General features: G+C 36.9%; 1 protein-coding gene and 1 pseudogene across 2 annotated transcripts in view; both read right to left on the bottom strand.

Moving 5' to 3' along the window:
• Positions 1-24777, bottom strand: part of CNTN5 (contactin 5) — a 1376886-nt gene that overhangs the window by 1020169 nt on the left and 331940 nt on the right. The gene's annotated exons all lie outside the window — the stretch shown is intronic.
• On the bottom strand, positions 1684-1828 carry LOC127484922 (U2 spliceosomal RNA; annotated as a pseudogene).

Below are 24777 nucleotides of genomic sequence, written 5' to 3'. Positions count from 1 at the left end.
GACCTCAGACTTTACAGTGGATGCAGGGGTGCATACAGACTCGAGTCTATCTGGATGGAATGAACGCATACGGTACACCAGAGGGCGTTAACCTGGAGTGGAACACGAGGAAACCATATGTTGAATTCTAACCCTCAGGTGATAGTGTTAAGGAGTGGCAACTTTGGCAGGTGTTTAAGCCTCTTCTCTCACAAATGAGATTAGTGGCATTATAAAGGGGCTTGCAGGAGCCTTTGTGTCCCTTCATCAGGTCAGCAACCTGAGCACAATATGCAAGGTGCCATCTTTGGAATGATCCCTACCAGGCACCAAATCTCCAAGAGCCTCGATCTCGGACTTCCCAGCCTCAGAACTGTGGGCAACACATTTCTGTTCTTTCAAAAGTAGCCAGTCCTAATGATCTTGTGACAGCAGCAGGAATGGAACAAGTCAGTCGGATGTGTTTTCTTCCTGTCTGAACAGATAAAGACCTGAAAGTAAGAGAAGCTAAATAATTCCACTAGTTATACAACTACTATGCGACAGTATCTAATGCACAGTTGACTGAACACAAAAACCATATTACTTTGGCTTCTCATGCTATCTTCAAATAACCACTTCCATCCCCATCTTATTCCCAGAATACTGAATATTTTGAAGGTATAACTCATGTTGTTGAGTTTTCTAGTTTATGAGTATGATATACATATTACCTCATTCCATCCTCAACTTCTGTAAGTTAACTTTTTTCTTTTTTGACAAATATTAAAAGTGAGGTTTACCACCTGTCGTTCTCTGTAATGATAAAACAGAAAGCCCAGGATGAGAAGTTACGGTGGAGTCATTACAACTGCTGACTTTAAAATGAGACTGTCCTGGTTCAATCCTGGCTCCACCGACTTAATTGCTAATGAAAATGAGTGTGTTACTTAATCAGTTTGTGTATCAGCTCTCTCATCTGCAAAATATGAATAGGGACGCTATAAATACCTTCACCATATGATTCCTATGAAGATAAAATGGTATTTATCCCATAATTGTTGAGACCAATGTCTGGCACAGACCAAGCAAACTGTATTAAATTTGTTCTCTGAGACCAGACTTCCAGCACACTTTAACCATGCTAAATAATAACCTTTGGTGAAGAGTAAGTTTAGTGACTGACAAACACCAGCCATCACATATATTACACAAGTATCAGATTATACATTTTAACTAAACACATTATTGTGTGTGTGCATGGCTGTGTACTAGTTACAAATGTGTATATGTGTCTCCATTAGAGATTATGTTTCTGAATACAAACATTTGTTATTGTGTACTATTTTTACAGTTATGCAAAGTATAGAGCATTTTACATGGGAATTACAGGGTAATTTGTGGATTTAACAATTACTTCAATTGAATTGACTTTGAAATTTAGAAAAGTTTTTTATTTAGAGAGAATATTTTAACTTCCTACTTTACAACTGCAATATAGAAGTAATAGGCTAATCACATTTAGAGGAGAGTTTGATAAAACTACAAATAAACTGAAAATGTTCAAAGAGAAACATTAACAATGCAATGTGAAACATATTTTACTCCTGGATTTTTAACTATTTAAGGTGACTGGATAGATCAGTTTGTGCTTAACTTTGCTCTGACTTTGTTTCTATATAGGGGGGAAATAAATTTTATCAGTACACACATGATATAGAAGGATATGAGTTTCCCAGATGTAATCTAGTTGTATCTCACACAAATAATCACTGCTAACAGGTAATATTAGTAGACTGAATGTTTTAAACTACGTGCAGTCACATAAATGTTACTACACTTGATCTTAGCCAAAAGGCTGAGAAGTGATTACATAAATGTTAATGCTCACAATGATCAGGTCCATCTTCCATTATTTGAGTTTTATATTTAATTTTGAAATACTATCTCTGATTTTTAGTGTTTTCTCGGGTGACTGATAATCTCAAGTTAATCTTGGCCTCAGACACTCTAATACAATAAGAATGGTAAATCTTGAGGTTAAGCATAAGGTCCTCTACCAAGTACAATCACTCTACAAGTACAATACTGATATTGAAAAAGAGGGACACTTGAAGTGCAGGTTATTTCATTCCATTTCATTCTCGGAGTCACTTCCCTCTTTCTAAGTATTGTAACAGGAGAGACTGGTGGAGTCTTAACATTGGACATACAGAGAAGTGAATAACAAATGAGAGAAGGTGGCAGGAAGGAAAGTGAAATAGCTTGTCTTTTGCTATACCTAATTCCTAAGTGTCTTCTATTCTTAGGTAACAATAAAGAGTGTCAAGTTTCATTTATTAGAATGCTCATTCCTTCAGAGATTATTTTCACACTATATCATCTAAATTATACAGGTAAGACAACACCCACGGTGATGACATTTCATGTTCTTGTATTTTGCATGCACTGCAGGGCCCTGTTCTGAATGTTAATATTTTACTGGGAATTCTCCTTCATTCCACTGTGATTCACAATGCTGTGTCAGTTACGTGCATTGATCACAATTCTCTTCCTCTCCCTTCAAACTGTCTCGCTCTTTTTCTCCAAGTTTCACTGTGTGTGTGTGTGTGTGTGTTTCAAGCTTGAAAAGGAGCTCTATGGTTTCCAGTGTACAGTATTATTATTTAATCTCAGTTAAATATTGATAAAACTACAAATAAACAGAAAATGTTCAGTTATAAAGAAAACGATTCTCTAGGATAATAGCTCTCACTCAATTATTTCAATTTCTAATAAATATCGGGACCCAGGTATATGCTACAGACTATATGGAGTATGAGAATAATGCTGGGAGGTGAGAATAAAGGCTGGAGAAGCAACAAGATCCTAGTAATACGAGAGCAGGATTTGGGGTACCAGAGCTGTGAATTCAAATGCCACTCCACCCTTGACCAGTGAAATATCCTTGGTCATATTCTCTACATTCTCTGAGTTTGTTTGACACCAATAAACAGAAGCATTAAAACACCTCACTGAGTTACCAGATTGCATTAAATAAAGTTAAATGAAAAGAAAAGCTTGGCACAGAACAGAGACTTGATGATTATTAGTTTTCTCCTGTCCTTCATGATTTTGAAGCTTGGTGTTATCTATGCATATTTTTCACTGATTTCAATAAAGATCCTTTCATTCTTCCAAACGTAGAGGTAACACAGTCTTTTAAAAATAGAAGCTTAATTTAAGACCAAATAAAGGACATAATTTCCTGAATCAAATTCTACCAGATGAAAAACCCATTTACTTTAATATTAATTCCATTAATATGGCTGACCAAATATAATTTTATTTTCTGCCTGTGTTCTCATGAACGTTTATTAAATGAGTTTATTTTTTATGTATTAAAAAACAGCATTATATTTACCAAATCTTAATTAACCTGGGATTATCATTAAAGATGAATGTATGCTAAGAGGGTGGAGAGAATCATGGCAGATTTCTTTCACTGAAATCTTTGGAAAATAAAATTTTTGTTCTGCACATTGTAGGTGCTCAAAATATCTGTTGACGATGTGCAGAATGGTTTACACGGAGGCTGTCAAAGTACTACTGACAGGTATGCAAAATCATGGGTTTGGATTAATACGACTGAAAAATCTTGAACATACCTTATGAATAGTTCTCTCCACCCTAGTTTCTCACTTGTAAAGGAGAGATCACAATTTGCCTCCTGCCTGGTTAAATACTGACTGTCAATCCTTTGGTAAATGCGCACCAAAGAATGTCTCTTAGGATAGTCTTGACACATGATGGTAGCATTCTGGAACAAGAAGTTGTTTAAAATTGTTTCTAATGTTGGAAATCCTGCGAGCCACATCAACATTTCTTTAGGTTTGTATATAAGCGAAATTGACATGTTAAAAATTGATTATTGTGTACAGCCCTTGTCTCTACTGTTGAAAAATAGTGTTTTTTTCTTCTTAATATTTGTTGCTTTCTTTACTTAGTAGATGATTAAGTTTATGAGTATAGAATAAACTGGAAGTATGTCATTGTCAAAAGTAAAAGAATAAGAAAGGAGGAAGAGCGGGGATGGGAGTGTGGGCAGAAGGGGGTGAAAGGTGGGAAGTGTCACTATGCTCCTAAATCAGTTTATATGAAATACATGATATTTGTTTGCCATACATAAATAAAAGATTAAGAAAAAAAGACATTCTTTCTAAAATAACAAAAACATGTCCCTTTTGGAACAACATGGAACATGATAGATCCACGTGGGGTTACTGGAAAAATTAAATATTAAGGGTTTGTATTGCAGGTTACTGTCTAAACAAGATGCAGGTCACACATAACACTGGATACTTAAGCACCTGGGAACTAAAACCAGATGAAAACTACTAAGTCATGGAAGGAAACTACTTTTCACAATTTTGATAATGTTTTACACAGCATGGTGTCGAAACAGTCTAAGTTTTCCACATTCCCTCTGCCCCATCCCCCCTTACCTACAGGTATGTGTCTGAGGAAGAGGGTTCTATTCTATCCTTTGCAAGTCCAGGCCATTTGGGAATCTATGGCTACAAACTCAGATTCCAGCTTCACTGGGGGCCTAGTGAATATTATCCTATGTTTCTTTTGCCTAATTGTCCCCAGAGAGATGTCCTGGAGTACAGGTTTTATTTTGTGATGCCTTTGTAAGTAAATTATTTCAAAATACACTTGACTCAGTATCAATGACATATGTTCTACAAATTGATAATCTGATATTGAAACAATGGAATTGAGCATTCATAGTAAAGGGCAAGGCATACAGTAAACAAGCAAATGAACAATAAATGTATTAAATGATGCAGGTGTAGAAAAATAAACCATACTAATATAGATGGGAAGTGAGAATTGTGGTAGTAAAGATAACATAGTAAGAAAAGGATTACCTAAGGATTTGAACTTTAACCACATATTCAAATGAAATGAAGGAACAATCGTAAGAGTAATAGGGGTTGGGACTTTTCTTGACAGAGGTAGTTGCAATTTTTTTTTAAACAGGCAGAGTGGACAGTGAGAGAGAGAGAGAGAGACAGAGAGAAAGGTCTTCCTTTGCCGTTGGTTCACCCTCCAATGGCCGCCGCAGCCAGCGCGCACCGCAGCCGGCGCACCGCACTGATCCAAAGCCAGGAGGCAGGTACTTATCCTGGTCTCCCATGGGGTGCAGGGCCCAAGCACTTGGGCCATCCTCCACTGCACTCCCTGGCCACAGCAGAGAGCTGGCCCTGGAAGAGGGGCAACCGGGACAGAATCCCGCGCCCCGACCGGGACTAGAACCCAGTGTGCTGGCACCACAAGGCGGAGGATTAGCCTAGTGAGCCGCGGCGCCGGCCAGCAATTTTTTTAAAAAGATTTACTTATTTACTTGAAAGTCAGAGTTACACACACACACACACACACACACGGGGGCGGGGGAGGGAGAATATATTCCATCCACTGGTTCACTCCCTAGATGGTTGCAATGGCCAGAGTTGGCCAATCTGAAGACAGGAGCCAGGAGCTTCTTCTGAGTCTCCAACACAGGTATAGGGGCTCAAGCACTTGGGCTGTCCTTTACTGCTTTCCCACGGACATCAGTAGGGAGCTGGATCAGACTTGATCCAGTGCCCACATGGGATGACAGTGTCACAGGCTGCAGCTTTATCTGCTACACCACAACACTGGCCCCAGTAGTTGCAATTTTAAAGGTCCCCTCCAAAGGTGTATTTAAGGGACAGACAGGAGGCTTGTATATCCACAGAATCTTCAAGAAAGGAAACAGTGGTAGGAAGAAAGGATAGAAAGGCAGAAACCACTGATCATGAAGTCCTGTGAGTCATGGCAATACATTCTTAAGTTGTTTTGTGTGATTTACAACCATGGCAGGGTTTAGAACAGGGAAGTGTCATAATCAGATATATATTGGAAAGAAATCACTTGTGCTTCTCTGAGATAAACAGATTAGACAGGCAAAGGTGGATGTGGGAAGACCAGTTAGGAGGTGTTTACCATAGTACAGGAGAGATGATGGCATTTCTGACAGAAGTCTATGGTGTAAGAAGTCATCATGTGATAGAATATGCTGGCATTGAACATGGGATCTGAGAAAAAGAGAGGAATCACATATGATCCTCCAAAAATTATGTTCAGGTAAAGGATCATGGAAAAGTTTGTGTTGTAGTGGTCTTGAGTTATCTGTCATAAATCTCTAAAATATGCTAAAATTCTGGCAGCAACACCCATTTTCATCTGACCTTCAAGAATTCTTCCAAAACTCTAGGCTTATTTGGTTCTAAGTTAGAACTAGAACTCTAATTGTTGACCATGTATATTGAAACATGTCCAAGGTTATACTAAAGTAGAACACTGAGTGGCAGAGTATCAATATATATTTCAAGGATTCACTGATGTGCCTTAAATAGTATGCCCTAATCATCATGTCTTTTGTGTGTATACTTCAGCATGTACAACTATATTAGATGAACATGTACTATACTGATGGATATTGCAGTGAGGTGAAGAAAAGTATGATTAATTCTACTTAACAAACCCACAATTAATGGAAGTTACCTAATACTTATCCCCTTACTGAGTAATGTTTTAGAATGTACCACTATCCTAAAAAGATCAAAGTGTATACCATATGAATGTTGGCAATCTTCTGTATGGACAGAATGGTGATGTCAAAGGAGCTATACATATCCATTGACTAACATATCCATCAACTAATGAAGCAACTGGAAGATAGTCTTCAAATGGGGGTCATCTTTGAAGTGGTTACTTACAAAGAAGCATATCACCTCTGTATTGATAATTATCAGTCACAGATTCAGACTGATGATGAAGCAAAATGCAGGTATTGTGTGTGTAATCAAATAAAGTTTGTTTATATAAAGGCTAGAGAAAGAAGGCGCCAAAATCAGGATACACAGTAGATAAATGAACCACATTCTCTAGGAACACAGTTGAAAATTTCCTGGAAATCCCCAACTGTCCTTAATAGTGAGACAAAGTGGTAGACATAAGTCTGGGTAAGACACCCTTCTTTTGACTTAGCTTATATATACAAGGTTAAACCTGACCATGAAAATGATCTTTTCTGCATACATGCAGGAAACTATAGCAACTGATTATTTTTGCATCGCATGGATCCCAGAATAATAAAATATAACTTCTAGGTACAGTAATAAATATGCACAGACCAGAAAAAAATGACCATTAACTACTCTGAACCTACCCACAGCACAGCATGAGAGAGGTACACACATGGATTTCTTTTTGTAGGACAAGAATACAAGTCAGTTATACGAATTTCTCTGTCATTCTACTTTGATTTTATTTTCTATTAAAATTCTTTAGAACACAGATAAAATACAAGTGAAATAATTTTCCATCTGCTTTAAAAAAGATGGATTAACAACAACAACAACAAAAGAATGACTCACATGGGGTCAAAAGAGAAACTAATAGGATGCTTTTGTGCCTCCTTCTCATTGAGTTTAACCATTTGGCCACAGGAGCAAAAGATAATATATGAGAGACAGCCTTCAGTGGCCTACTTGGCCGGGGAGGAAGACAGCCACCTACAGCCACCCCTATGGATTGACACAGTCAGGATAACACATTCTGAATTGTGCTAGGTGTTGACACTTGGCAACTAACAATAGGTAACAATGCTGACAGGAGGGACAAGACACTTCAAGCCAAGATCAGCACACAGACCAGTTCCCACAGACTCCCAGACAGCTGTGGGAAGGAGCCATGGAAGAAGTCAATGCCTTACTACTGGGAATGTAACACTCTATTAAATATGTCTATGAGCTAATTGAATATCTACCCACACAGAAAATGTGAGAAGTAAAGGAGACTGAGTTTTATTTAGAAAGTTTAGTTTTCTTCTTCTTGCCTTTGTGTGGCTTTATGAATAAAGTTTGCAACATGAAATGGATCAGTTATGAAAAGAAAATAAAAGAAATAGAAATTTTTGGCATTTCTGATTTATTGTGAAGAAATGCCTGCTTTCCTTCATAAGTACTTGTGGCTGTTATGTAAATTGTAAGAGGTAAGTCAAAAAATAAATATAGAGAAGAAAAGGAACAGTAAAAACCATTTCAGTTGCATTGATACTCTCAAAATACCTATCTGTGCATGAGACAACCAACTGAAAGAATGAAATACTTCAGCTATAAAAGGCATTCTAAATAGATAAAATTTATTTCTAAATTGCCTTTTCAATGTTGTAAGGTCACTCTGCAGCTTTTCAGAAGCAGGCTCGGTGACAACACAACAGGCTCCTTCACAGATTACTTGGGCCTATTCATAGCCTTGGATATTCACACAGCTATCATGAACAAATCTGACACACTGAAGAATTCTGAACTTTCTACTTTCAATCTAATGCTGGGCATTTAATGTCTCAATCTGTGTTGTACATGGCACATATCCCTCTCTATTGATGGCTTTTGTCCCGTCAATGTCATCTGCTTTAGATTTCAATTTGCTAGGCAGGAGCAAAGTCTATTTGGCAGGAGAGTAAAAAGAAAAGCTATAACCCTTTGGTGCAATATGATCTGGTGTTAGCTACAGAGGATATTTAACTCTATATTCTCAAACTCAAATAATGCTCTATTGGAGATCTGAGATTGCTTGGCCAATGCCTCATCAATTTGGCAGAACAAAAAAGATGGTTGTAAAATTTTCACTTGTTAAAATCAGATTATAGCCTCTAACATCAAATTCTGTATTTTCACACTTCATTTATATAGTACTTCATTAGAAAACCAGGAATACTGTAAATTTTGGGAGCCAGTCATAGAAATATAGGTACACTTGGATAAAATTATGAATGATAATGATTGTGTGTATAATTGTTTATACCTTAATTTATTTCAGAAAATACTTAGGCTTAACTATTTTATTAAGCTATAATAAAACCCTATAATTTAAATACAGCAGTAAGCATTTCAAAATGAAAATCCAAGTAAAATAAAATATAAGCATAGAAAGAATAATTAGGTGCCAGAAAAAAAAATAGTGCTTTTCCGTTAGGCAAACCTGATTTTGAATATCAGCTCCATCCCTCAGAGCCTGTGTAAGCGTAGGAGGAAAAGTTGTCCACCTTCTCTAGTCTCTGACTTACATATGAGAAATTTTGGGGGGTAGGAGGATAGATGAACACAAGAAAAAGTGGAAGTGATTTCATTACCACTAAAATGGATCGAGGTCAAATATCTTCCACAGTCTATGAAGATTAGTTTTAATGTAGAACACCATAAAACAAGGTTGGCTGGGATTATCATATAACATGTCAGATATTGACTAGGAAGAGTGAACAGAGCTCACTTTAAAGTCTCAAATTTTTGCCTACTTGGATGCTTTCTTATTCTTTTTTTTTTTTTTTTCATTTGGGTGGCTTTGTGTGTGTGTGTGTATGAGTCATATATACGTATTATATATATAATGTCCATGTATATGCAAATTCATCTCTCTTCATAGAATTCTTGGAAAGTAAAAGTAAATGCTGGAAAAAGGAAGGCACATTGATCATACAGTTAAGTACATGGTGGCTAAAGTTACTTTATGGTATTAAAATAAATGCATTACTGATAGGAGTCGGTTTACCACAGAAATATAAAAAGTAGGTGGCCAATACTGTGGCAGAGTGGGTTAAGCTGCCACTTGTAGCATCCCATATAAATCAGGTGCTGGTTCATGTCCCAGGTGCTCCACTTCCCATTCAGCTCCCTGCTAATGCACTCGGAAAAGCAGCAGAGGATAGACCATGTCCTTGGGACCTTGCACTCATGTGGGACACCCAGAAGCAGCTCCTGACTGTTGGCTTCAGCCCGGCTCAGTCCTTGGCTATTGTGGCCATTTGGGGAGTGAACCAGTGGATGGAAGATCTCTTTTTGTCTCCCCCCAAAAACCCTGTAACTCTTGCTTTCAAATAAATAAAGTCTTCAAAAATATATTAAAAGTACATCTTTTAGAGAACCTCATTTTGCAAATAATTTGAAAAACATATTATTTACTTTTTTAAATTTGATTACTTTTATTCTAATTGTGCATGTGGGTGGGCTGTGGCAGTACTGTGCTCATACTTAAAAGAAAATGTAAGCATTTTGCTCACATCATTCATTTCCTAATATCTGAGAATCCAGGAATAGGAAACTGATGGATTATTCTAGACTATTAATTTCTTAAAAGGGATACATCCTTATTTATATCTATCCAACCATCTATCTCCCAGATCAATCATCTATATTATCTGCCGCCACACTATGTTACCAAATAAGCTTACTGGTATATGAGTTTTCCAGTTAATTTTATTTACCTCTCACTTTGAAAGCTTGTTTCACAAAGAGCAAACTTCCCCTTTCCTAGCATCTCCAGATGGCCTCAACCAGACCTGCTGCCATGCCAAGTGTTCAGTTCCTCCAAATGATGCATTGCACCATACTGAAGCTATAATAAATAAAAGTTAAAAGATCATGAAAACAAGACCATATGCCCAAGCATGTAGTGTGCACCACAGACATGGGAATGTAAGGAGTGAGTCAGATAGTCGCTTTCCAAGCTAGGGGAAAATGACACTCTCTCAAACAAGCCAAAGAACAGAATAGCAGTTCCCCTAATGGTGACAGAGAGAGGAGTGGCCAACCATGCCACTTCGGCAAGATATCTTCCCTGACAACCAAAGTGTAAGTGGACAGCATGACTATGGAGGAGTATTTGAAACTTGGGGTTTCTCATGAGCATTTACAGTAGTTCCTCAATATCCATGTGGTACTGACACCAGGACTTCCTCCCCAGTGAAATATCAAAACCTGTGCATGCCCAAGTATTCCAGGTAAAATGGTGTAGTGTTTGCACATAACCCATGCCATCCTCCCTCCCAAAAACTTCAGATCATCTCTGGATTAGCTGTTATACGCAATACTATGAAAGTGCATGTACACAGTTGTTATACCATATTATCTAGGGAATAATGACAAGAAAAGTAGCTTGTATATATCCAGTATGGACATTTTTTTCCAAATATTCTTTTAAACATTTTTTATTAATTTATTTGTGAGAGGGAGGGTGGGATGTAAGGATAGAGGAAGGAAAGAAGGAATGAAGAAAGGACGGATTGAAGGAAGGAAACTCTCATCTACTGGTTCAGTTCCTAAATACTCACAATAACTGGGTAATGAGCCAGGCTACAGCTGGGACCCTGGAACTTATCTGGGACACCTATGTGGATGTCACAGACATAAATAAATGAGCCATCATCTGTTGCTTCCTATGATTTACATTAAAAGGAAGCTGGAAAGGAATAGAGCCTGGACTCAACCCCAGACACTCCGATATGCATGAAGGCACCTCACACTCCATCTCCCAAATATTTTTGATTTGTGGTAGGTTGAGTCCATGGATGGGGAACCCATGGATAAGGAGAGATGACTGTATGTTAAACTCCATGAGCAAAGCCTGCCCTTGTTCAGGTTTTAGTTGTAATGTCATCTTTTCAGTTCGTGTTTGCATTTGCCATGTTATACCCAGACCTCTGTTCACTTTTCACTTTAGCACTTGTAACTTCTTAAAAAAATATTTATTTATTTAAAAGGCAGAGTCAGAGAGAGAGAGAGAGAGAGAATCTTTCATCTGTTGGTTCACTCCCTAGATAGCTGAAACAGATGAAGACAGGAGCTTCATTTGGGTCTTATACATTGATAGTGGAATCTCAAATACTGGTGTCATCTTTTGCTACTTTTCCCAGGCCACTAATAGGGAGCTGGATTTTAAATGGAGCAACTGGAACTCGAACAGGTGCCCATATGGGATGCCAACATGCCAACATCACAGAGGGCAACTTTAGCCACTATGCCACAATGCTGGTCCCCACTCATCACTTTGAATAATCATGTTGCTTATTCTTCTTTTTGTGTGTTGGCTGAACTCACCCACTAGAATATAAACTTTATGATGGCAGGAATTTTTTTGTCTGCTTGTTTTGTTAATTTGCTTTACTGGAACTCGCTGAGCCTATGGCACAAATTGCTCAGTATGTATTTGTAAAATACATGTGTAAATGAAGGAACACATAGGGCCTATGTTGGGGCCACTTAGGTGCTAATTGGGCTATACTTCATGGGAGCGATTTATATTAGCACGAAACACACTTCTAGGGGGTCTCTGGAACAAAAAATAATAATGATTTAAAACCATAGATATTACCACAGTAGAGTTCTTCAAACAATATCAGGAACCATTGTTCCGGTAGAGCTGTCAATATGTTCTAGGGCTTGAAGCTTGAATAAGCCACACTTCAAGAACTATAACTTCTGGGCAGGATTTTGTGCATAAGTTAAGGTGCTAGTTGAGTGTCTGCATCTCCTATTGGAGGGCCTGCAATTCAGTCCTGCCTGCATGTTCCATCCAGCCTCCTACTAATTCATTCCCTAAGAGGCAACAGGTGCAGGCTCAAGTACTTGGGTTCCTACCACCCACATGGGAAACCCAGGTTGAATTCTAGTAGTTTGGCCTGGTCCATCCTTGGCTGTTGTGGGCATTTTGGGAGTGAACCAGAGTATGAGAAATGTCTATCTGTTTCTCTGTGTCTCTCTGTCTTCTCTTTGAAATAAATAAAAAAAATTAATAAAAATTTTAAAAAAGAACAATACCTTCTTCAGGAGACTGTGCTGCCCTGTAGATGAAAATCAATAATACTTTTTGACAATTATTTAATTTTCTTAATATTCTAATGAATTTTTATTAAATAAACAGCATTGTTATTTATTAGTGACAATTCAAACATTTCTTATATTGTTTATATTAATATATTTATTTTCAATAAGTTTTTCTGCATTTATTCAGAAATTGAAGGCCTTTTTATTGTTTTTACTTTTATTTAATAAATATAAATTTCCAAGTAAAGCTTTTGGATTACAGTGGCTTTTTCCCCCCATAGCTTCCCTCCCACCCGCAACCCTCCCATCTCCTTCTCCCTCTCACATCCCATTCACATCAAGATTACTTTCAGTTATCTTTATATATAGAAGATCAATTTAGAATATATTAAGTAAAGATTTCAACAGTTTGCTCCCACATAGAAACACAAAGTGTAAAGTACTGTTTGAGTACTAGTTATGGCATTAATTCACATTGTACAACAAATTAAGGACAAAGATCCTACATGGGGAGTAAGTGCACAGTGAATCCTGCTGTTGATTTAACAACTGACACTTTTGTTTATGGCGTCAGTAATCACCCTAGGCTCTTGTCATGAGCTGCCAAGGCTATGGAAGCCTCTTGAGTTCGACAACTCTGATCTTATTTAGACAAGACCATAGTCAAAGTGGAAGTTCTCTCCTCCTTTCAGAGAAAGGTACCTCCTTCTTTGATGGCCTGTTGTTTCCACTGGAATCTCACTCACAGAGATCTTTCATTTAGGTGTTTGTTTGTTTGTTTGTTTGCCAGAGTGTCTTGGCTTTCTATGCCTGAAATACTCTCATGGGCTTTTTAGCCAGATCCAAATGCCTTAAGGGCTGATTCTGAGGTTAGAGTGCTATTTAGGACATCTGCCATTCTATGAGTCTGCTTTGTATCACTTCCCATGTTGGATCGTTCTCTCCTTTTTAATTCTATCAGTTAGTATTAGCAGACACTAGTCTTGTTTATGGGATCCCTTTGACTCTTAATCCTACCATTATAATCTGAAACTGATCACTTTGACTAGTGAGATGGCATTGGTACATGCCACTTGATGGGATTGAATTGGAATCCCCTGGCACATTTCTAACTCCACCATTTTGGGCAAGTCCGATTGAGCATGTGCCAAACTGTACATCTCCTCCCTCTCTTATTCCCACTCATATTTAACAGGGATCACTTTTCAGTTAAATTTAAACACCTAAGAACAATTATGTGTTTATTAAAGAATTCAACCGATTGTATTAAGTAGAACAAAAAAAATACTAAAAGAGATAAAGTATAGCAGGTAAAGATCCTGTTTAAAATCTGGAGCATTTGGTTTGGAACACAGACAAAACATTCAGCCAGAAAGATACATTTGGATAATTCCTGTCCATTCACAATATGGCTTATCCATAATAAAATGTCAATGCATAGATGTTAAAATGCAGTCTCTATGTGAAATATGTTCAGGCAAAGTAAGCCAATTTAAACTTTCAGTGAATCAAAAACACAACAGAAAACAAACAATTATAAAATATATGTCAGAATTCAGAAGAAGTGATTTAGAAATGACTAATATTTTCCTTTATCTGTTCCAATGCTTTCTTACAATATTTTCTGCTTGCAAAACACTTACTGCAGAGTACATTTTTAGAATGTGGCTAGCTTTAGTTACTCTAAAATTATCCTAGTATTCATATTTTGTAAAGTGATGAAAATATAGAAGTAGAATATTAGCCTGTCCAATCTGAAATACTGCAATTTCTAATATTATGATTCATACATACATATTTTCATGATTATAAATAAAAAACCAGTTACCCAGAAACAGATAATTGTTGTGTCATTATTAATATTATGTTATTTTCATCTTTGTCTTCACTAAAAGCAAAAGATCTTTATTTCAGAGAAATTCGTTATCTGAACCATCTTGACACACAAAATATCAGCTATGCTCCCACTGAATATCATCTCAATTCCCAAAATATCTGGGTAGCTGGGGAAGCAAGTACATAATTTTCCAATAATTACTCTCCCAAATCTCATCTAGCTTTATAATCTGCTTTAGTTTCTGAGGGATACTCTTGCTAAATTTGACAGTGATTTCAACGCTTCTAGCTTTTCTTCATTCATTTCCACAGTTGCTTTCATTTTATTGAAATTACAGATGCTTTTCCATAAAGTTTCCTTTGTGCAAGAGTAGTCAAAATTTCTTCCTATTTTGTAGCCAAACTGTTAATAAAATGGCTTTGACTGTGATATTAATATATAATATGTATGTATGTATATTTTTCTGCTTTTCAAATTTCAACATAACATTGAGCATTACCAGAACACCTCTTCCATTTTTAGGTAATTTGAAAATACACAATTTTTATTATGATTGAATTATAAAATCATAGTTAAATGTAAATATTCTATTCTAAAACTGTAAAGACACCAGTAGGCTCAAATAGGCCAGTCCATTTCAACTTTATATTATTGAAGCTATATTATGGCTTTATATTTATCCTTTATTTTTCCAAAATATATTATTATATCCAGTAGATTTATTTCCAGTGGGCATTCTCATTAATGAACATCCAGTGGTGGATACAAAGATGACAAGACATGTGTGTTTTTATGAGTAAATATAAAACCTGGAAGGTTGCATAAGGCATACATATGAATGAGTAAAATAAGGAAAAGAGTTATAATAGCAGGCTAGCAAGACAACAGGGGAAAATACCATGTTAAAAAAGTAGAAGCTCTCACTGATTAGCAATCAAGTAAAATACCATTGATCAAAGATTTATCAGTCTATAAATGATCATTTTCAATTCAAATAAATATTTCTTGATTCAAAAGAGCTAAGATGTTTTACTTGAACATTTCTTCAAACTGATTATATTCAATAAAGGAAGACAAAACGATAGCTATTTAGCCATCCTAAATGTACTGACTCTGTAGGTTGACTGACTTTTTGGGGTGAAAACTTAACTTTAAGAGGCAAGATCTAAATAACCACATGCAAGAGGGAGCAGAGAGCTGCACCTGCCACAATGACCCTTTCTGAGACTTAGGAAGAAACAGTGATTTGGGAAGATCTGGCCCTAAAGTCAGGTGCATATTTAGACAAGTACAGCATGGGAAGTATTTTAGGTTCAAATTTCCTCTTCATCATGAACTTGTGCAGTGAACAATGCAGTGAACTATATATGAGAACTTTTTGAGAAAATGGGAAATTCCAGCAATTATAATATGATGGGGAAGGGGCAAAAAAAAAAGGGGGCGGGGGAGGAAGGAAAGAAAACATTCTATCGCTGGCGCTGCGTGCGGCTCACTAGGCTAATCCTCCGCCTTGCGGCGCTGGCACACAGGGTTCTAGTCCCGGTTGGGGCGCCAGATTCTGTCCCGGTTGCCCCTATTCCAGGCCAGCTCTCTGCTGTGGCCAGGGAGTGCAGTGGAGGATGGCCCAAGTGCTTGGGCCCTGCACCCCATGGGAGACCAGGATAAGTACCTGGCTCCTGTCATCGGATCAGCGCGGTGCGCCGGCTGCGGCGGCCATTGGAGGGTGAACCAATGGCAAAGGAAGACCTTTCTCTCTGTCTCTCTCTCACACTGTCCACTCTGCCTGTCAAAAAAATAAAAATAAATAAATAAATAAATAAATAAATAAAAAATAAGAAAACACCCTATCAGCAGCAAATATTTCATTTCAGCATCCTAAAATAGATAATTTGCTTGAAGTATGATGATTTCTGATCTGGGAATGCTATGAAGAAATATTTCATATCTTTCTTATAAATAACTAAATGCATACTTTTATATATGGTGGAGATGAGGCTGCTCTAAAGCCTGAAATGCTCTCTGAACAGTATCAGGATATCTGGGCAGGGCCCATAAGTTAAAGAGCTAGATCAACATCAGACACACTCTAGTGGTACACATATAGTCTCACATCTGACAATAAATGACAGTGAAACAGCGGGTGTTCTCTCTGTTTCTGTTGCCCTCATCTTATTCCTCGGTCAGAAATGCATGTTACCCTGATGCGGTTCAACTCCTTCTTGGGTGAGGACTTTTGCCAGCAGATTCCACTCTGAGGGAAGAAGGGTAACTCTGCGACCATCTCAATGGAGAACTCAGTAGGGTTATCTCCTGGGTCTCCTGGGAGGTCATTCTAATCCAGGTGACTGCAAGTCCCAAAGGTCAGCCCTAGAAGATCAAGCCTTCTGGGCACATCACAGGTTGAGTATTTGTGGTGTGAGAGAAGAGAGGCAAGTGTCTGCAACACCATATAAATGTTGTCGGAAATAAATTAGTTCACAATTTTTGCATTACATCTTCAAAATTAATTGCATTTCCTTGCAGTGTGTTCATCAATTAAGGAAAATTATTGTTCTGCCCCTCAGTACTTCTGTGAAAAGCTAATAAACTATATTAAACATAGAAAGTCAATATTTAAAAGTCAAAGTTTCTAGGAGTATGACATACTATCAACTAAAAAAGTCAAATATAATTATATTTGTATTATCACCATAGCTATGTGAAATTATTTTTGCCTGTGGATAAGAACTAAAGGGAAATATATTTAAAATGTCTTACATTGGACTAGTATGCATGTGGGTTAACTTATTTTTCATCTTTATTTTGTTCCTTCAGTATTTTCATATATGCATTAATACCTATAATTAATCTCTAAAGTATCTTTTGATTTGTTTTGAAAGTTTTGATTTAAATACTTGAGGTTTTGTATCCAGTAAATGTTACCTTTGGGAGCAATACAATACATTTTTAATATTTCTATTTCAAAGAGGTAGGAGAAAATGCACAAAATGGAAAACACATTTTATAGCTATTCTGAGAATTAAATAATAATTTACATATGTGTAGCAACAAAAATATACAACCTACATTTCAATAGAACAAAGACTGACAGTTTTCTTTCTAATATAGGTTATGAGAAAGAAACAAGTTTTAATATTCTTTAGAAATATATAAATCTGGCCTTTTCTCCATCTTTACTGCATGACTTTGCATCCATTTATTCTCTTAGCCTCCCATTCCTTATTTGTAAAACTGGAGTCATAACACATCTGTCATTGGGTTACTTTGAGGTTTACGTCCTGAGAAAATGGTTCAGTTTACTACAAGGATCAGGGATACATAATCTTATAGGTTTGGTTGGGACATGTTTGCTATAGCTGGCCTTTGAGATACCTATATAGAAAGATGAACACAGTGATGGGATATGTCAGAGGCAATGACTGAGAAATACTCATAATTTCAATAAGTCATCAGGTTCAGTTTATTCCACTAAAAGATTATACCGACTGAACAACAATGTATAACTCATTGGTGGGACAATACTGACTGCTAACATATTTTCTAATTTTTCACATTATTCCTGGGTGAATATTAATCTTGCAGATGTAAGAAACTGTGTTTTCAACTTCTTTGTTTCTCTTCGGTAAGAGACCAAGAAATGTCTTACCTTGTAAGGGTAGTGACTTATAATATAATATACTATGCCCATTGTCAGGGATTTCTGCAGTAGAAATGATGAGCTCTACTTAATATCTTTGATTTTAATTTTATTATTTTATAATTATTTTCTATTTTTGGTTCTTATTTATAGCATTTGCTTTGTTATATTTGATGTATTTTTCTTCATTTTTATTTTTTAGGATAAATAGTGAACTGTAAAGCTTCATTTTTTAAAAATATTTATTTATTTGAGAGGCAGAGTTACAGACAGAGAGAGGGAGAGACAGAGAGAGTTCTCCATTTGCTGGTTCACTCCCTAAATAGTTGCAATGTTTGGAGCTGGGCTGATCTGAAGCCAGGAGCCAGGACATTCTTCCAGTTTCCCTCAGGGGCCCAACCACTTGGACTATCTTCTACTGCTTTCCTAGGCCATCAGCAGAGAGCTGGATTGGATGTGGAGCAGCTGGGACTCGTTCCAGCACCCACATGGGATGCCGGCGCCACAGGCAGATGCTTAATCTACTTTGCCACAGCACCGGTCCCCATATTTATTTTTTTTAAAATAATTTTAAGATTAAAAGTCTGAAAATTCTCTGACTGATATTTTTAAGAAACGAAATTTCTCACATGATTAAGATGTGTTTCTTGAATGAAGCAATTTTGACAAAAGACCTACACTATTTTAAGTATAAAATTGCTTTGATTCTCCTGCTTCTCTCATTTAACTCAGGATTAAGTCAGACAAAGTAAAAATATTTTTTTTCCAAAATACATTTGGTAAATGGCATTTTACACACCTCTTTGATTTTATATAATGGCATAAACAAAACATATTATGGGACAAAGTTTATCACTTATGAACGCCTAAAAAAAAAAAAAAGGCAGAGATGAGAAAGCTCTTGAATGCTTCAGATGTTCTGCACAAGTTCAATTACACACACTTTGAAGATGATGAGACAGTGAACAAAAGAGTTCCCTTCAAGAAGTCTGTCCATCAAATTTATCAAAATAGTCCCCTTGAGATTTGATTACTGTTTCTAACCTTTATCCATAAATTGTGGAATAGTGGTCTTTCTAATTTCTACTAGCTGAATTCTTTCTTTAGTGAGGATTATATCTATGATTATAAAGTAAGTTGAATGTATGTCATCACAAAAATTAAAAGAAAAAAGAAAGGAGGCAGGAATGTATCATTATGTGCTTTAAATTATAGATATGAAATATATTCTCCTGATGCACTTAAAAAATTAAATACTGAACAACTAAAAAAAGTTTAGTTTCATAGGAGAAAGCTGTATTAAAAATAATTAAATTTTTGGGGCTGGCGCTGTGGTGTAGCAGGTAAAGCTGCCACCTGTGACACTGGCATCTCATATGAATACTAATTCAAGTCCCAGCTGCTCTGCTTCCAATCCAGCTCCCTGCTAATGCCTGGGAAAGCAGTGTTAGGTGGTGCAAGTATTTGGGTCCCTGCTCCCATGTGGGAGATCCAGAAGAAGCTCCTGGCTCCTGGCTTAGGCCTTGCCCAGCTCTGGGCATTGTGGCTATTTGGGGAGTGAGCCAGTGGATGAAAGATCTCTCTCTCTCTCCCTCTCTCTCTCTCTCGCTGTGTGTGTGTGTGTCTGCCTCTCAATCTTTCAAATAAATAATATTTTTTAAAAATATATATTTTATTTTACAACTTTTAAATTCATTTTATTACATTGGATTTTTTTTGACGTGATAACTGTCAAACACAAAAGTGGCTTAACCTTGTGCTTGCAAAATTTTTTAAGCGCTTTGCACACTCTGTACAAGTGCACACTTACTTGACCTATTCCATTGTCATTTCCAATATACTATTTGACATATAGTATTGAGTAATCTATATGAAATTGTTGTTTTCACAGGTCAAATGTGATCACATCTTTTAACAGGGCCAATTATGGCTTTTTTCATTTTAAAAAATATCGTTAGAACATAATATCTGAAAGTATTTTTCTTTTAACAGATTAAATTGTATAGAGTTCATAATGCTGATATAGATGGATAGAAGGATGGGTGGATGCATGAATGGGTAGACGATGGATAGATACAGACAGTTAGATGGCATATACACAGAGGTAGAGGCAGAGTAAAATGACAAAAAATTTCAAATAATCTTAAAACTATATGTGTGGCTTCTTACTAAAAATTGCAATGGACATTTGGAATCTGCTCCACCAAATTAAAAATTTTTAATGTTGGAAGTGATCTTGCATATCATATCCAGCATACTCTTCCCAGTGCAGGATAGCCCATGTGATGAGACTCATGGACATCATGCAAATAAGTAGTCAGAAATGTTTTCATCAGTCTGGGCTGAAATAACTTTTTATTTCCCCAAGGGCCAGCCTTGGTTCAGAGGTTATTTTTTGGAAAAACACATGCCTATTTCAATCCTTCTTCCACATGGCAATCTTTGTAAACAGCTGAGAGCATCCATATTGTTCTGTCTAAATCTTTTTCTCTCCAGAGTACACATCCCCACTTTCATCATTTTCCAGGTGATAAAGATTCATCATCTCCTGCTCTCATTTTGTTCACCCTCGTACAGGTTGCTAATGTCTTTCTTCCAGATGGAGTCTGACAAAAACAGAGCATAGTGACACCAAAGCTGTCTTCTGTCCAGACAGTATTTCCTATCAACAGTTTTAGAAGCCAAGTGTCACCACTATTGAATTATAGCTATCTAATACTCCCTTTTCAGGTTTATGTTCTTACAATTCATATCTTAGTTTTTCTTTGCTTTTAAAGTTAATTATTTAACGCATTAATAGACAAATAAGTCCACCTATTTCCTGATTACTATGTGATATTTCATTACATGTAAACATTGTGTAATGTCCAATCAAGACAATTATATCTCTCCTTTTAAGCATTCAACATTTCTTTACATTATATGGGTTCCATGGCGTAATGATGAGTCTTCTGGTCTTTATTTTGGTTTAGTTTGGTTTGTCTTACATATATTCTTTTTTTTTTTTTTCTCTACTGGTAAATGACCCTCTCTGGAACCATGTTCTATACAGAGTCAGTAGTATCACTGATATTATACTTTGGACAAAAGCTTAGACCTGTTTGGTTCTAATTTCTGTTATCTATGTATTATATATATGAAGTAAAAATAAATGTTTTGATAAATGGATTCAGACGCTAACCTCCACTCGCTTCTGAAATGAAAGGAAAATCATATAACTTAAAATTTCATGAAAATGAATAATTTTTACATGATCACACTAATTTGTTTTAGATTAAAGGTAAATTCTCAGTGATTAACAATTTATCATTATAGCACTGATTCAAGGGTAATCCACAACTCTCTTCCTATGAGTTGTCTCTGAATACAGTCTTAAAATGTTTATGGAAAATTACAAGTCGAATTACACTCATCAGGTAGCAGGTTTTTTAAATATTAAAAATTCTGTAATATTTTATCATTAGTAGCAGCTTTAATGTTCTCTTCTCAAACTATTATTAACATTGATATTATTAATATTAATTAATATGTTCTCAGACATATTATTAAGTTTCTTATCAAATGCTTGGTCTCAAACACACTCAAATCAGGATTTTCTTTTTTTTTTAAACTTTTATTTAATGAATATAAATTTCCAAAGTACGATTTATGGATTACAATGGCTTCCCCCCCATACCGTCCATCCCACCCACAACCCTCCCCTTTCCCACTCCCTCTCCCCTTCCATTCACATCAAGATTCATTTTCGATTATCTTAATATACAGAAGATCAGCTTAGTATACATTAAGTAAGGATTTCAACAGTTTGCTCCCACACAGAAACATAAAGTGAAAAATAATAGATGATTTTTTTAAATGATGATGAAATCAGATCAGACCTATTATCATGTTTAATCCCAGTGAGAGTCAAGTTGGGAGTTGATAATTTCTTTTTTTTTTTTTTTACAGAGGATCAGTTTAGTATACATTAAGTAAAGATTTCAGCAGTTTGCACCCCCATAGAAACACAAAGTGAAATATATTGTTTGAGTACTCGTTATAGCATTAAATCTCAATGCACAGCACATTAAGGACAGAGATCCTACATGAGGAGTAAGTGCACAGTGACTCCTGTTGTTGACTTTACCAATTGATACTCCTGTCTATGGCATCAGTAATCTCCCTATGCTCCAGTCATGAGTTTCCAAGGCTATGGAAGCCCTCTGAGTTCTCCGATTCTTATCTTGTTTAGACAGGTCATAGTCAAAGTGGAGGTTCTCTCCTCCCTTCAGAGAAAGGTACCTCCTTCTTTGAAGACCTGTTCTTTCCACTGGGATCTCACTCACAGAGATCTTTTGCCAGAGAGTCTTGGCTTTCCATGCCTGAAATACTCTCATGGGCTTTTCAGCCAGATCCGAATGCCTTTAGGGCTGATTCTGAGGCCAGAGTGCTATTTAGAACATCTGCCATTCTATGAGTCTGCTGAGTATCTCACTTCCCATGTTGGATCACTCTCCCCTTTATTTATTCTATCGGTTAGTGTTAGCAGGTACTAGACTTGTTTATGTGCTCCCTTTGACTCTTAGTCCTTTCATTATGATCAATTGTGAACTGAAATTGATCACTTGGGATAGTGAGATGGCATTGGTACATGCCACCTTGATGGGATTGAATTGGAATCCCCTGGTATGTTTCTAACTCTACCATTTGGGGCAAGTCAGCTTGAGCATGTCCCAAATTATACATCTCTTCCCTCTCTTATTCCCACTCTTATGTTTAACAGGGATCACATTTCAGTTAATTTTCAACACTGAAGAATAACTGTGTGATAATTACAGAATTAAACCAGTCATATTAAGTAGAACAGACAAAAAAACTACTAAGAGGGATAATGTATTAAGTTGTTCATTAACAGTCAGGGCTATGCTGATCAAGTCACCGTTTCCCATAGTGTCCATTTCACTTCAGGAGGTTTCCTTTTTGGTGTTCAGTCAGTTGTCACCGATCAGGGAGAACATATGGTATTTGTCCCTTTGGGATTGGCTTATCAAATCAGGATTTTCTTCCCATCAAATATCTCTGCTAAAATGCAATGGCATCCACATGAAGCAACGTTGGCCATTCACTTCCTCCTTCTTAAAATCTGTCTTCACAATGGATTTGAATCACCGTTCTTTGGTTGCTCCTTCTCAGGCTCCTGGCTAATTCTAATCTCGACCAATGTGTTAGTCTGTGTACTTCTTCCTTTTTCTATATTCCTTTAGGTTATTTTCATGAAGCACCAGTGCAGGCTTCCAAGTTTAAAATCTCCAGCTAATTCCATTTCCTTAAACTCTAAATTAATATAGCCTACTGGGTGTCTTACATCTCCCTTGCACTTCAGAATTGTGTCCCACACTTGTCTGAAACTGACCTTGGGACGCCACCATCACACCTGCACCTCCAGCCGTCCTCTCCACCACAGGAACAGGCACTCTCTCTTTCTAGTTGCCTCAGTAACTTTCACTTTCCACTCGCCCTGGCACAGAATGCCAGGATCATCTTCATCCTTTTTTTCTTTTCTTACACGTCATACCTACTCCATCACCAAATGCTTAAAACATAAATTAAACCGCGACATTCCTCAGTACAAAACCCTCCCACAGCTTGCTTCCTGCCTCCCTGAGAGTGAAGCCGAAGTGCTCACCACACCTCACTTTGACTGGCTTGCTCTCAGGTTGTGTCTCACCAGCTCTCTGATCTCACTTTTCTGCTCTCTGCCTCACAGTCTCTCTTCTAACAGACTAAGCTCCCGGAGCACACCAAACACACTCCTGCCTCAGGGCATTTGCAACTGATGCCACTTCTGCTGCCAGGAAATCCACATGGCAAGCACCCTTAAATACATCAACTGTCACCTTGGCAGGAAAGCTTCTGTGATCTCCAAGACAGATACAAAACAAACAGTATCCAATTCTGACATTCTCTATCCTTTTAACATTGATTTATTTTTCCATGGATTCATCATTCAAAATATTGTACATTTTTTCTATTCATTTGATAATGCTTTTTATAACAGAAAGTCAATTTCTTAAGTGCAAACATTTAAAAAATTATTCATGGCTACAGATCTAGCTCACTAATAACAGGTATATATTATGAATGAGAAAAGCTTTAGAAATTAGAAAAAAGGTTGCATCAACGATTTTAATAGATTATTTGTATAACACATTTCATATCAATACTGACACAATTTACAAAAATCTAAAGAAAAATAAGCAAATAAAATAAGTATCTAATAATGGAGAGAGAAGGCAGGCGTTGGCCTAGTGGTTAGGGTACCTGCACTTCATATGGGAGGGTCTGGGTTCAGTTTCTGACTCTGGCTCCAGATGTCAGCTTTCAGTCAATGCAGATCCTGGGAGGCAGCAGTGATGGCTCAATAAACTGTACTGCTGCCACTCACATGGGAGACCTGGATTGCCTTCTTGACTCCCAATCTCTGCTCAGCTCCAGCACATGTGGGCATTTGGGAGTGAAATAGTAGACAGGAACACTTGCTCCTCTCTCTCTCTCTCTCTTTTTCCTCCCTCCCAAATAATTTTTTAAGAAAAATAATCAAGGTAAAATACTGATAAGAAGAGATAATGGATGAAATCATAAAATCTAGCACTTTTGCATGGCTACATTTGGCTTTGATTTGCATTTAAGCC

The sequence above is a fragment of the Oryctolagus cuniculus genome, chromosome 1 (assembly GCF_051225735.1).
Source record: "Oryctolagus cuniculus isolate XC-2025 breed Fujian yellow rabbit chromosome 1, ASM5122573v1, whole genome shotgun sequence".
NCBI lineage: Eukaryota > Metazoa > Chordata > Mammalia > Lagomorpha > Leporidae > Oryctolagus > Oryctolagus cuniculus.
Note: the sequence above shows the minus strand (reverse complement) of the source record. Positions and strands in the feature narration are given on the sequence as shown.